The sequence below is a fragment of the Agelaius phoeniceus genome, chromosome 26, assembly GCF_051311805.1.
Source record: "Agelaius phoeniceus isolate bAgePho1 chromosome 26, bAgePho1.hap1, whole genome shotgun sequence".
NCBI classification, from domain to species: domain Eukaryota; kingdom Metazoa; phylum Chordata; class Aves; order Passeriformes; family Icteridae; genus Agelaius; species Agelaius phoeniceus.
This window is the reverse complement of record NC_135290.1, coordinates 5,417,345-5,431,301: the sequence shown is the minus strand read 5'-3', so window position 1 is coordinate 5,431,301 and position 13,957 is coordinate 5,417,345.

Sequence of the window (13,957 nt, the reverse complement as noted above, 5' to 3'; positions counted from 1 at the left end):
ACATAAGCATACATCTTTCACCGCAATAACGAGGAAAATAAGCAAGGAGGTTTGGCCACGGAGGGCTGCAGGAGGTACAGGAGCTCTCCTGTCTCGGGGTCATTTCAGCTGAGACAAGGAAGATGGTTGCCGCAGAAAGGACATCCCTGGCGGGCCCAGACCTCTTCCTCGGGAGTTCTTCTCCCGGGGCTCCTCCAACTGCGACCAGTTTGAAAAACACAACCCCGCCTGGCGCTGGGAGGGCGCGGGGAGCTTGCCCAAAGCCGGGCAATGTCGGGATGGGCGCCGGCAGAGGCTGAGGCAGCCGCAGCCACAATGGCGGGAAGCGCCGCGAGCCTGAGGGGCGGCAGCTCCGCCTGAGCGCGCCGGCCCCGGCAGCGAGCGCCGTGCAAAGGGAGCCGCGGGCAGCTCGGGCAAGGCCGGCACGGCCCCGCAAGCAGCGGCCAGAGAGGCGGCCCGGCCCGGCCGCGAAGCGCGGCCGCTCCGCCGCCCGGGCACCTCCGCCTCCGGGCGGCGGCACCGGCAGCGGCCGCCCCGGCCTGAGGGGAAACGCGCGGCCCAACAGCTCGGGCCGGGGCGCGACCGGCAGCGCTTGCGGCACGGCGGCCTCCAGTCCTGGGCACGGAGTCACGGAGCCTCAGAGGCACTGACGATGTTAAACACCTCCGGCTTCAGCCCGTCCATCCTGTGCCCCGTCCCCACCTTGGCAGTCAGGCCACAGCACTCAGTGCCACCTCCAGCCGTTCCTTGGACCCTTGCAGGCGTGGGGAGTCCACACCTCCTTGGGCAGCCCCTCCCAAGGCCTGACCACCCTTTCCATGAAGAAATTCTTCCGGATCACTGTGTTTCCTGTCTTACACACCCTGACACTATTTTAATCCTATTCTGAACCATATTAGGCAAAGGTGCCTTTCATGCATCTACATTAAACATCCTTGAGAAGATGATTCTGCTCAATGACAGCACCTCTTCAGCAGGAGCAGCTACAACAATGCAACCATCAGCCTGGGAGCCAGGCGGGTGTGAGGGACGGCAAAGGAAAAGAGGAGGAAGTGAAAACCTCAGGGGTGCAGAGGGGACAATGCTGCTTGTGCAGCTCCAAGCCAGCACCACGGGAACACCAGTGCCAGGGCCTCTGCAGGAGGACAATGCCATTCCCCTTCCCACCCACCACCCAGAGCTCTTGTGCTCACAGGAGACATTTGGAACACAAAAGTGTTGACCCTGGAAAGCTTCAGGGGCCTTGGGATGTTTTAGAAGCACTACTGCAAAGCCTCTTTCTGTGATACCCAAAGAGCTATCCAGGAAGGCCTCATTGCAATGGGAAAACTCTACAGGGAATGCTGGAGCCAGGCACTTGCACTGGGGCTGGCAGAAATAACACCTGGGCGAGGTAGGACCAGGTGCATGCTCTGCTCAGCCCAATGGCAGAGCTGAAAGGGGAAGTGGAAAGATAAGGAGTGTCAGGGAGTGGGAGAGGGAGAGGGACTGGAGCCACACTGAAGCCGCCATTGGACAAATGTCCCAGACAGACACGTGCCAAGAAGTTGAGGATCGCCAAGGGTGTGACCAGCAGGCAGAAGGAGGGGACCAAAAAACAGGGGGAATGGAAAGAGGTCCCTGCTGGGGGCAGCAGAGGAATCCCCTCCTGGCCCATCTCACCTTCCCAGCTCCCTCTACACAACAGGTGGAGGCTCTGGGCCTCTGGGGCCGGGACAATCACGGTGTGGACAAGCTCCATCCAGGCTGGAGGGGCTGCCCAGGGGGAGTCAGTCCAGCCACGCTGTTTGAGAGGCTCCCTGGGGATGCTGTCCTGAGGGGCAGAGGAGTCCAGGGAGGCTGCACATTGTGCAGGGAGAAATCCTTGAAGGCACAGGCACGAGCAGCCCGTGCCCATGTGCCCAAAGATGAGCTGGTGGGGAAGCAGAGCGGCTGAGCAGGAAGCTCTGCCTGGGACTCAGGGAAAACACAGAATTCACAGCTTTGGAAGAAGGGCAGCAACACAGGAGGATGGCGAGGAGGATATCGATGGGGCATGCAGGGTGAAAGGTAGCAAAGGAAAGGCCCAGCTGGAAGTGAATTTGGCCAATTCCATAAGGGAGAACAGAAACTGCTTTTACAAATACATCAGCAACACCAGGAGGAACAAGGACAATCTTTATTTATACTGAATGCAAGGGGAAACGTTGCCACAAGGGAAGAGGAAAAGCCTGAGATGCCTCCTCTGGGTGTCCAGAGCTTGTGCTTGTCTGCGGCACCCTCTGGCCTTCCCTCAGCAGGGGCAGAAAGAAAATAACAGTCAAGGAAAAAGCATCCAAGGCAATATGCACAACCAATGAAACGGCAACCAAGGAGAGCCTCAGCTAAAATGGGAAGTGAAGAATTGCTGGCATCCCATTAACATCTCGAAAGCCTGCCACCTTAGTTCTTCACACTATGTCTTCCTGGGATGCTTATCTCTGGGATTCATAGACAACCCTGATACGTTGAATCCATGGCAATTCAGACTTCCTGAACAGGGAACAGCACGGCAAACAACCTTGAACGGACTGGGAACAGGGGCAAAACTCGAAGGAGCTATCTGCCCTTTTCTGTTCTACATGCCGTGCCTCCTTGTTATCCTTCCTCCCACTCTGTGTCGGTTTTACAAAAAACCTGCAAAAAACAACAAGGGAAAATAGGGTTAAAGAGAGAAGGCAGCTGGTGATGGAGGCTGTGGGCAACAGGGCTGCCTGTGCTCTGGCCTGTCTGGGCAGCAGCTGCTGCAGGAGTTGGGAAGGGGCATTTCCAACGCTGCAAAGCAATGGAGTGAGCAAGGTGAATGGGGACAAAAAGGCTTCTGGACATCCCATCCCCAGAGCTCCCTGCTCCCGCTCCGTCAGCAGGGAGGTCTGGCCAGGGAGGGCTGCAGCAGGTGCCAGCACCTCTCCCTGCTCGGGGGCGTGCCAGCAGAGCCCAAGGAAGATGGGGAGCCCCAGCAGGGATGGCAATGGCCGGCAATCCAGAGAATGAGCCCTGCATGCAAAAGGCAACCGGAGAGGATGGCAGTGAGTTCTTCACCAGCCTCTGCGGGGAGGGAGCGGGCAAAAATGGGGCAGAGCCATCAGCAGAGGAGACTGTTCTGGGAACACAGAGGTATTGCCCGTGCTCACAGAAATTCGGGAGCACACCGGGGCCCAGGACATCCATCCCAGCGCCGGCGTGGGAAGGGCTGCTTGGGCTGGGAGCCCCGGGCCGTGCCCAGCGCTGCCGCTCAGGAGCCGCTTGCCCGGGGCTGCCCCAAACGCGACGTGTTGCAAACACAGCCGGGAGAGTCCTGGGCAGCGGCACCTGCGCGGCTGCGGGGCTCCAGGAGGAGCTGCTCTGCTCAGCAAAGACTCTTGGTGGCACAGCAGTGGCACGGGCGGGGAGCAGTTACCTTGTCAGACACAAATTCCTGGTGTCGCGGGGTTGCGAGTCAAGTTCACAACGTTGAGAGCGCTTCTGGGGAAGGAAAATGGGAGATTTGCAACATCCGTTTTCCTGTAATATTCTGCCAAACAGGAGAGGCCAAGAGCTCTCATTGCTGTGTGGCTGAAGGCAGGCGAGCAAAGCAAAGCTGGGGGGAGCTGGGACAGAAGGCAGGACAAGCTTCCCTCCGGCAGGCTGGACCCTGCTGAGCTGGGTGCTGTGGATGCTGCCACAGGCTCCAGGCTTGGAACAACATCTCCTGTGGTACCCAGCACATGCAGGGCCATCTGCACTGGCACATGGGGCTTGTCACCTGGGCACTCCAGCTACAAGACAGACAGCTCTGTGTCAAACAAGAAATTGGCTTACGTGGAAGACACACTTCAGTATCAGGAAAACGAAGATGAAGAAAATCAGCAAAACCACAAACGTGACCACGTACACCACAACTTCTAGTTTGCGCTGTGAGGAAAGGAAGATCACGGGGGTAAGAGGTTTGATCCTTCCATTCTCCTTTGCCCAGGAGGACACGTGCAGCAGTGCCCAGCAGCTCTCTTACCTTCCGTGTGAGTCCCTTGCCATTCCCCACGGCCATATGAATGATCATGTTCTCTTGCAGACGACACTGGGCCGTGGGATCATAGGCTCCCTGGTTCTCTTGCCTCTCAGTGAGCAGCTTTAGAAGCAGCCTGGTCTTCATGACCATCTTGGCGCAGGCGTGCTTGAGCTGGGGCAGGCTGCAGTCCCTCTTCAGGGCTCGCTCCACGTGGGCCATGAATGCCTGCAGGCCTTTGTGTGCCTCCTGCAGCGGCCGGTGATGATCAACGTTGGTTTCCCGTTCTTTTGCAACTGGCGCAAGGTCTGAACTTTGGGGGCTCACAGGTTTATTGAGGAACATGGAGTCTTCCTCCACTGTGGTGGCACGCATCATCAGGAGGTGCCTGCCTATAGAGGAATGCTTCTCTTCAGCTGTGGCTCTTCCTCTCCTGCTCGCAGCAGGGCGGCTCCGAATCAACAGGTCAGAGAGAAAATCCAGATTCTTGTTTAGACCCTGGTCAGATCTGGACCTTGGCTCCACTTTCACAGGTTTTGAAACCTGGTAGAAAAGATTATTATATCCAAGCCCATACTGGCTGTCCTTCTTCTTGTGCCATTTGTGTGTCTTGATGTAGTACTTCCTGGCAGCTGGATCTTCCTCCTCATTTCTGTGTTGTGCAGACATGGAGGTATCGTCACCACGTTTTAATCCACCAGCTGCCGCTGAAGGTTTTGATCCTTGCCGGTATAAACGTGACTCCATCTTCTCTTGATGCCAGCTTGAGGGTGTCTTTTTCACCACAATGCTTTTGGCAGTCTTGATGCTTTTAGCCTTGGGCAGCTTCTTCTGCACCTTGGCCCTCAGGTCATGAGCGCTTGTTTTGCCTTCATGCCCCAAGAGATGCTGAGGGGGATGTGAATTTGTTCTGGAACGGTCCAGGCTGCTGACATCACCCTCAGTGCTCAGGGTCAGGGCAACCACAAGCGTGACAGTTTCACCATCTCCCAGTGAAGGCTCCTTGGGCTTGAGGCTCAACACTGGGATGGTGTTCAGCTCTCTGCCTTGTTCCAAGTCCATTATTTCTCCCCGACTCCGTAGAAGACTTGTCTGAGCTGGAGAACAGCAAGAGAGCAGATCAGCAGCTGGACACAAACACAGGCTCAGAGGTTACCCCAGGCAGCAGCAGCTCATCTCAACGCCAGCAAGCACAAGAGCAGAGTGGGGGATGTGTTGTGGTGAGGAGAAGAGCCCTTCAATCCATGCCGTTATGCACTTGCGGCAGAGCAGAGAGCTGGTTCTTTCCTGGTGTCTCCTGGGGCTCTGTTTGGATGGGAGGGAAACAGCCCAGGGGAATGGGATTGCTGTCAGAGAGGTTCCCACAGCTCCAGATGAGCAGGCCTGGCTTGCTCTGCAGGAGCCAGTGAAGAGGCAGAGACCCCAGAGGAAAGATCAGCACTGCAAGGGGGGCACAGACTGGCACGGGAGGAATGCCCAGGGACTCCTTTGCTCCGGGGCCATTGCCAAGAGCAGCAGCTGAAGCTGTTAGAGCATGAACAACTCCCTCAAGGGCACCAGAGCTCTGGGACTGTGCTGTGGGAAACCTGGGGCTGAGGCAGTGAGAGAAGCGAGCTCCCTGGGGCCCTTGGAAACCTGGCTGTACCTGTTTGCAGAAGGGCAGCCTGGCCCTGCTGTGCACAGGATGTGCTGTGCCCTGTGCCCAGCTAGAGCAGGACGGGGCTTTGCTCCCCCTGCACGGGCCAACCAGGGCATGAGGGTGCTTGGTGTTCACCCTGCAGAGCACATCAGGGGCCCTGCCCTTTGCCCTGCAGTGGGCAGTGGGGTGGCACAGAAACCAGGCTGTTAGGGGAATCTGGGGCCTTTATGGGCAGACCTTGCCTTCCAGCACCAGGGAAGGGCACGGGGCATTCCTGCCTTCCTTGCCTGGGGGCCATGGTGTGGGTAGGAAATTGGTAGGTTTGCTGGGCCCAGTGAGCTGTTCCTTGTCCAGACACTATGTGACACACAAGATATGTACAGTCTCCAGGAACTTTCCATCCCAAGGTGTTGTGTCCAAGGCCTGTAGTCCAAGGCCCGATCAGCACCCCCCAGCACGGCGCAGTGCTGCAGCATCTCCCCAGGCTCAGGAGAAGGGGCAGATTTGAGCTCCCCCAGCCCCTCCGGACACCCACCGCACTGCGGGGCGCTGGTGCTGCACAGCTTCTGGCACAGGAACTGGATGGTCCTGCAGGGGCTCTCGGGCCGGGGACGCTCCTGGCACAGGCAGCAGGCCGCCTCCTTGGGCACTTGGCTGCAGACAAGAGGGCATTCTTGGAGGAACACCTGGCCACCCAGTGCATGGCTCAGAGCCCAGCTCAGGGAACACACCGATACCACGCAGGGGGCTTGTGCCTCACTGTGTGCCACAGCTCTGGGAAAGGGCCCTGACTCCCAAGGGAAAACATTAAATGGCGATTTTAACCTGGAAAGTAGCACTGCTCCCAAAACACCACGTGACACAGAAATGCACCCGCCTGCAGTTCAAACTCCCCTTTGAGAAGCCTGCAGCAAGTCACCCCAAAGGTGAGATTCTGCCTGGGAGCTGGTGAGTTTTGGCACGTTCCCAGAAGGAAACAGCAACTCTTGACCTTACTACTGGGCTTGTTCTGGTGTTGTGGCACACGGATTTGCTTCCCAAGCAGGGCCCCTGTCCCAGCACTCGGGGCCTGCTGGCGGCTGGGGCTCAGTCCCACACACTCACAGGGTTTCCAAGCTCACTGTGCTCTGCAGCAGCTGCAGCAGCGTCTGCGAGTTCACTTGGGTGGCACTCAGGTCTCTGCAAACATTGGAAAGAGCTCATGAAACTCTCTGGTGACATTGCCACAACTCTGCTCTCAGAGCAAGCCCAGGGCCCTGATGATGGTGGTGCTGTATGCAGAGGCATCCACTTCTGCCAGCTCCCAGAGAAGCCATTCTGGAGCCCTCTGCCTTGCCCTTCTCTAAGCCTGCACTAAACTGCAACCCTGCACCTCTCGTGGCAGACAGATGCCAACAGACAGGATTGTCCCTCTCCCGACCCTCCTGCTGCTCTCCCCTGAGGGCAGCTGAGTCCCTGCAGGAGGGAGGAGCCTGGAGCTGCTGGCAGGAGTGCAGCTGATTCCCAGAGCCCTGCAGCCAGTCCACGGCCCCAGACCTGCACGGGCTCTCATCCCTGAAGGTTTCTGTCCCAGTTCCTGGGTTGTTTTACAGCTGGGGAAACATCAGCACTGCTTGGGCTTTGCCTTCCTCTGCTGGAGCCAGGGGAGTTGTGACTCCGGCAGACTCAGGCAGGCCAAGAGGCAGATTTGCTCCTGCACCATTTGTGCAGCTTTCCTGACAACAGGGCACTCCAGAGAGACACAACTCGCTCTGGATCTGCTCCAAATGAGCCAATACTTACAGAAAGCTCACTGAGGGCAGCTTGAAGAAGGCAGCATCATCAATGACAGCCAGCGGGTTGTGGCTGAGGATCCTGAGAAACAACAGAGCTCTCTCAGGGCTGATGGCAAGGATGTGAGCTGGCTGTGCCGGGCACGTGGGCACGGCCCGGCCGCATTCAAGGAAGCCTTGCAGGAGAGGAGCAGGGCAGGGGAAAGGGCCTTTGCAGCTGCACGCTCCTGGTGCTCCCTGCCTGACATCCACAGTTGCAATCAGGACTTTCCCAAGGGCAAATCTGCTCTTGCCCACTGACCCTGCAGAGACCCTGCCGTGCCTTTAGCCCTGGGGCCACTTACAGCTCCTGGAGGAACTGCATCCCATGCCAGGCCTGGAAAGTGTCGCTGCGGATCTGTGTGAGGCCATTCCAGGAGAGATTCCTGGGGAAAGAGGAGGTCACACAAAGGAATCACGCCTGCCCTACAGAGAGAGGGGGCAAAGAAGGAGCCCTTTGCAGGAAAGGTGCCAATCCAAGGTGGAAGAGGGACGAATCTGCTGCTTTCTCAGCATTTGTAGCCTGCCCAGGAGGGCAAGTGAAGGGCACACGTGCTGACTCTGTTTCTGTTCCAGGATGCAGCCAAGGCTGCCAGAACTGGCTGCTCTGATGGCTGTGTGTGGACAACCCCGCTGGGCTCTGTCCCCTGGCGTGGCTGCCCAGCCATGGGCATTGACCTCTGCAGCTCAGCTGGGCACTGGGCAGATTTAGGGACTGTGGGGAAAACAGCGGAGCATTTTCCTACACAGGAAGGGTGCCCATGCAAAGACTGAGCTAAAACTACCAGAAAGAAACTTGATCACTCACAGAAACTTCAGGAAAGGCAGTGACTCAAATGCCCATTCCTCAATGGACAGGATCTCATTGCAGGACAAATCCCTGTTCAAGGCAGAACAACAAATGTCACTTCCTTTTGCCCTGTTGCTTTTACCTGCCTCTGCAGCCTGGATGCCAGCAGGGCCAAAGGCCACGTGCCCGTAGCTGGGCTGAGCAGCAGGGCCCCAGGGAGGGGCAGGCAGGAGCCTCCCCTGCCCTGGGCAGGGCACGGTGCTTACAGGTGCTTCAGCAGGAACAGCCCCTCCAGGGAATGCCTCTTCACTGCCCGCAGCTCATTGTCCCTGAGCACTCTGCAAGGGGACACAGGGACATTGTGACAGCGGCCACAGCCCAGCAGCAACTGGGATTGTCATGGGAAAATCTCCAGCAGCAGCTTGACTGATGCATCTCTCTGGGCCACCGCTGCAGGGATCCTCCCCACTCCTGGCCAGAGCAGGCCCTTGGTCCTGGCCGGCTGAAGCTGACCACAGCTTGATCCCTGGGCACACAGACACGGGCATGGGGCCCTGGCTGCAAGAGACTCGAGGCAATTCCTACCATGCTGGGAAGCTGTGGTGATTCACACCCCTCCTGGCAGAGCAGCCGGGCTTTGAATTCCAATGGAAGCGGGTGGTGTGAGGGCTGCTGCTCCAACCCCAGACCAAAGGATGGCATCTCCCCAGACTGCTGACATTTGAAATGCTGCAGGGCACTTACAAGGTCTCAGTCCATGGGTAGTCCTTCCAGGTTTGTTTTCCAACAGCAGCAATGGAGTTGCCAGTGAAATCTCTGCAAAGAGACAAAGAGCCGGTCCCCCTTCAGGAAAGCCCATTTCCCTGCCTTTCGGCTGCAGAGCTGGAATTGGGCTTTGCCTGGAGAAGGCGCAGCGTGCCCAGCCGGGCTTCACCCTCATGCTGTGCTCAGGCCCCCAAACCCCCCCTGTCTCTGGCCAGGGAGTCCCCCGGGTGTCCCAGGTGGGGTTTGCAGAGCCAGGGAGCCAAGGAGGGGCAGCTGCAGGGCTCTGAGGGGCTGCGGGACTCACAGGAAGGCCAGGGCTTGGCGGCGGCTGGCCGGGGGCACGGTGGCCAGGCCGGCGTGGCCGCAGTTCAGCCGCCCGCGGCCTGGGCAGTGGCAGGGCTCTGGGCAGAGCTCCTTGCCCACTGCTGGGGAGGGGGCCACTGCCAGCAGCAGGGCCAGCAGGAGCAGAGAGCGCACCAGACGCATCACCAGGTCCATGGCGAGGCACGACTGGCTGCAGTCGCCTGGGACGCAGACCTGAGCTGCACCTGTGGCAGCTCCTGTGTCACAGTGCTGCTGCCAATGTCACAGTGGTCCTTCTTATGACACTGTAGCAATGCTCTTGTCACCGTCATGCTGCTTGGCATCACAGCTCACAGCAAACCGCAGTTCAGGCCATGCTGTCACCAAATGACTCTGCCTCAGAGCCATCAATCTGCACAAACATGGCTTGGAAGGGGCCTTAAAGCCCGTCCAGTTTCACCCCTGCCATGGCAGGGACACCTTCCACTAGCCCAGGCTGCTCCAAGCCCCGTCCCACCTGGCCTTGGAAACTGCCAGGGATCCAGGGGCAGCCCCAGCTGCTCTGGGCACCCTGTGCCAGGGACTGCCCACCCTCCCAGGGAAGGATTTCACCTGAACACAAGATCTAAGCCTGCCCTGTGTCACTGTGAAGCCATTCCCAGCTGTATTAGGTTTGCGTGGCCAGGTTTTGGCATGGCTTTGGGGCTCCAGGTGCTGTTCAAACTTCTTTTGCTTCTCATTATCCTGCTCTGATTTTCTTGACAATAAATGCAATTAATATCCCCAAGTTCCGGCCGTTGTGTCCCTGACCGTGACCATGAGCGGGGCGGGATCTCTCCCTCCCTTTCTGTAAACTCCTGAGCCTTTCGCTGTCCTTTTTCTCCTCTCCACTTGTGCGGAGCGGTGAGAGCGCCTTTGGTGGGCAGGCGGCACCCAGGCAGGGCCAAAGGCCGCAAACGGCGCTGGGAGGGCGCGGGGAGCTTGCCCAAAGCCGGGCAATGTCGGGATGGGCGCCGGCAGAGGCTGAGGCAGCCGCAGCCACAATGGCGGGAAGCGCCGCGAGCCTGAGGGGCGGCAGCTCCGCCTGAGCGCGCCGGCCCCGGCAGCGAGCGCCGTGCAAAGGGAGCCGCGGGCAGCTCGGGCAAGGCCGGCACGGCCCCGCAAGCAGCGGCCAGAGAGGCGGCCCGGCCCGGCCGCGAAGCGCGGCCGCTCCGCCGCCCGGCCACCTCCGCCTCCGGGCAGCGGCACCGGCAGCGGCCGCCCCGGCCTGAGGGGAAACGCGCGGCCCAACAGCTCGGGCCGGGGCGCAACCGGCAGTGCTTGCGGCACGGCGGCCTCCAGTCCTGGGCACGGAGTCACGGAGCCTCAGAGGCACTGACGATGGAAAACACCTCCGGCTTCAGCTCGTCCATCCTGTGCCCCGTCCCCACCTTGGCAGCCAGGCCACAGCACTCAGTGCCACCTCCAGCCGTTCCTTGGACCCTTGCAGGCGTGGGGAGTCCACACCTCCTTGGGCAGCCCCTCCCAAGGCCTGACCACCCTTTCCATGAAGAAATTCTTCCGGATCACTGTGTTTCCTGTCTTACACACCCTGACACTATTTTAATCCTATTCTGAACCATATTAGGCAAAGGTGCCTTTCATGCATGCGCATTAAACATCCTTGAGAAGATGATTCTGCTCAATGACAGCACCTCTTCAGCAGGAGCAGCTACAACAATGCAACCATCAGCCTGGGAGCCAGGCGGGTTTGAGGGAGGGCAAAGGAAAGGAGGAGGAGGCAAAAACCTCAGGGGTGCAGAGGGGACAATGCTGCTTGTGCAGCTCCAAGCCAGCACCACGGGAACACCAGTGCCAGGGCCTCTGCAGGAGGACACAGCCATTCCCCTTCCCACCCACCACCCAGAGCTCTTGTGCTCACAGGAGACATTTGGAACACAAAAGTGTTGACCCTGGAAAGCTTCAGGGGCCTTGGGATGTTTTAGAAGCACTACTGCAAAGCCTCTTTCTGTGATACCCAAAGAGCTATCCAGGAAGGCCTCATTGCAATGGGAAAACTCTACAGGGAGTGCTGGAGCCAGGCATTGGCACTGGGGCTGGCAGAAATAACACCTGGGCGAGGTAGGACCAGGTGCATGCTCTGCTCAGCCCAGTGGCAGAGCTGAAGGGGGAAGTGGAAAGATAAGGAGTGTCAGGGAGTGGGAGAGGGAGAGGGACTGGAGCCACACTGAAGCAGCCATTGGACAAATGTCCCAGACAGACACGTGCCAAGAAGCTGAGGATCGCCAAGGGTGTGACCAGCAGGCAGAAGGAGGGGACCCAAAAAACAGGGGGAATGGAAAGAGGTCCCTGCTGGGGGCAGCAGAGGAATCCCCTCCTGGCCCATCTCACCTTCCCAGCTCCCTCTACACAACAGGTGGAGGCTCTGGGCCTCTGGGGCCGGGACAATCACGGTGTGGACAAGCTCCATCCAGGCTGGAGGGGCTGCCCAGGGGGAGTCAGTCCAGCCACGCTGTTTGAGAGGCTCCCTGGGGATGCTGTCCTGAGGGGCAGAGGAGTCCAGGGAGGCTGCACATTGTGCAGGGAGAAATCCTTGAAGGCACAGGCACGAGCAGCCCGTGCCCATGTGCCCAAAGACGAGCTGGTGGGGAAGCAGAGCGGCTGAGCAGGAAGCTCTGCCTGGGACTCAGGGAAAACACAGAATTTACAGCTTTGGAAGGAGGGCAGCAACACAGGACGATGGTGAGGAGGATATCGATGGGGCATGCAGGGTGAAAGGTAGCAAAGGAAAGGCCCAGCTGGAAGTGAATTTGGCCAATTCCATAAGGGAGAACAGAAACTGCTTTTACAAACACATCAGCAACACCAGGAGGAACAAGGACAATCTTTATTTATACTGAATGCAAGGGGAAACGTTGCCACAAGGGAAGAGGAAAAGCCTGAGATGCCTCCTCTGGGTGTCCAGAGCTTGTGCTTGTCTGCGGCACCCTCTGGCCTTCCCTCAGCAGTGACAGCAAGAAAATAACAATCAAGGAAAAAGCATCCAAGGCAATATGCACAACCAATGAAACGGCAACCAAGGAGAGCCTCAGCTAAAATGGGAAGTGAAGAATTGCTGGCATCCCATTAACATCTCGAAAGCCTGCCACCTTAGTTCTTCACACTATGTCTTCCTGGGATGCTTATCTCTGGGATTCATAGACAACCCTGATACGTTGAATCCATGGCAATTCAGACTTCCTGAACAGGGAACAGCACGGGAAAGAACCTTGAATAGGCTGGGTCCAGGGGCAAAACTCGAAGGAGCTATCTGCCCTTTTCTGTTCTACATGCCGTGCCTCCTTGTTATCCTTCCTCCCACTCTGTGTCGGTTTTACAAAAAACCTGCAAAAAACAACAAGGGAAAATAGGGTTAAAGAGAGAAGGCAGCTGGTGATGGAGGCTGTGGGCAACAGGGCTGCCTGTGCTCTGGCCTGTCTGGGCAGCAGCCGCTGCAGGAGTTGGGAAGGGGCATTTCCAACGCTGCAAAGCAATGGAGTGAGCGAGGTGAATGGGGACAAAAAGGCTTCTGGACATCCCATCCCCAGAGCTCCCTGCTCCCGCTCCGTCAGCAGGGAGGTCTGGCCAGGGAGGGCTGCAGCAGGTGCCAGCACCTCTCCCTGCTCGGGGGCGTGCCAGCAGAGCCCAAGGAAGATGGGGAGCCCCAGCAGGGATGGCAATGGCCGGCAATCCAGAGAATGAGCCCTGCATGCAAAAGGCAACCGGAGAGGATGGCAGTGAGTTCTTCACCAGCCTCTGCGGGGAGGGAGCGGGCAAAAATGGGGCAGAGCCATCAGCAGAGGAGACTGTTCTGGGAACACAGAGGTATTGCCCGTGCTCACAGAAATTCGGGAGCACACCGGGGCCCAGGACATCCATCCCAGCGCCGGCGTGGGAAGGGCTGCTTGGGCTGGGAGCCCCCGGCCGTGCCCGGCGCTGCCGCTCAGGAGCCGCTTGCCCGGGGCTGCCCCAAACGCGACGTGTTGCAAACACAGCCGGGAGAGTCCTGGGCAGCGGCACCTGCGCGGCTGCGGGGCTCCAGGAGGAGCTGCTCTGCTCAGCAAAGACTCTTGGTGGCACAGCAGTGGCACGGGCGGGGAGCAGTTACCTTGTCAGACACAAATTCCTGGTGTCGCGGGGTTGCGAGTCAAGTTCACAACGTTGAGAGCGCTTCTGGGGAAGGAAAATGGGAGATTTGCAACATCCGTTTTCCTGTAATATTCTGCCAAACAGGAGAGGCCAAGAGCTCTCATTGCTGTGTGGCTGAAGGCAGGCGAGCAAAGCAAAGCTGGGGGGAGCTGGGACAGAAGGCAGGACAAGCTTCCCTCCGGCAGGCTGGACCCTGCTGAGCTGGGTGCTGTGGATGCTGCCACAAGCTCCAGGCTTGGAACAACATCTCCTGTGGTACCCAGCACATGCAGGGCCATCTGCACTGGCACATGGGGCTTGTCACCTGGGCACTCCAGCTACAAGACAGACAGCTCTGTGTCAAACAAGAAATTGGCTTACGTGGAAGACACACTTCAGTATCAGGAAAACGAAGATGAAGAAAATCAGCAAAACCACAAACGTGACCACGTACACCACAACTTCTAGTTTGCGCTGTG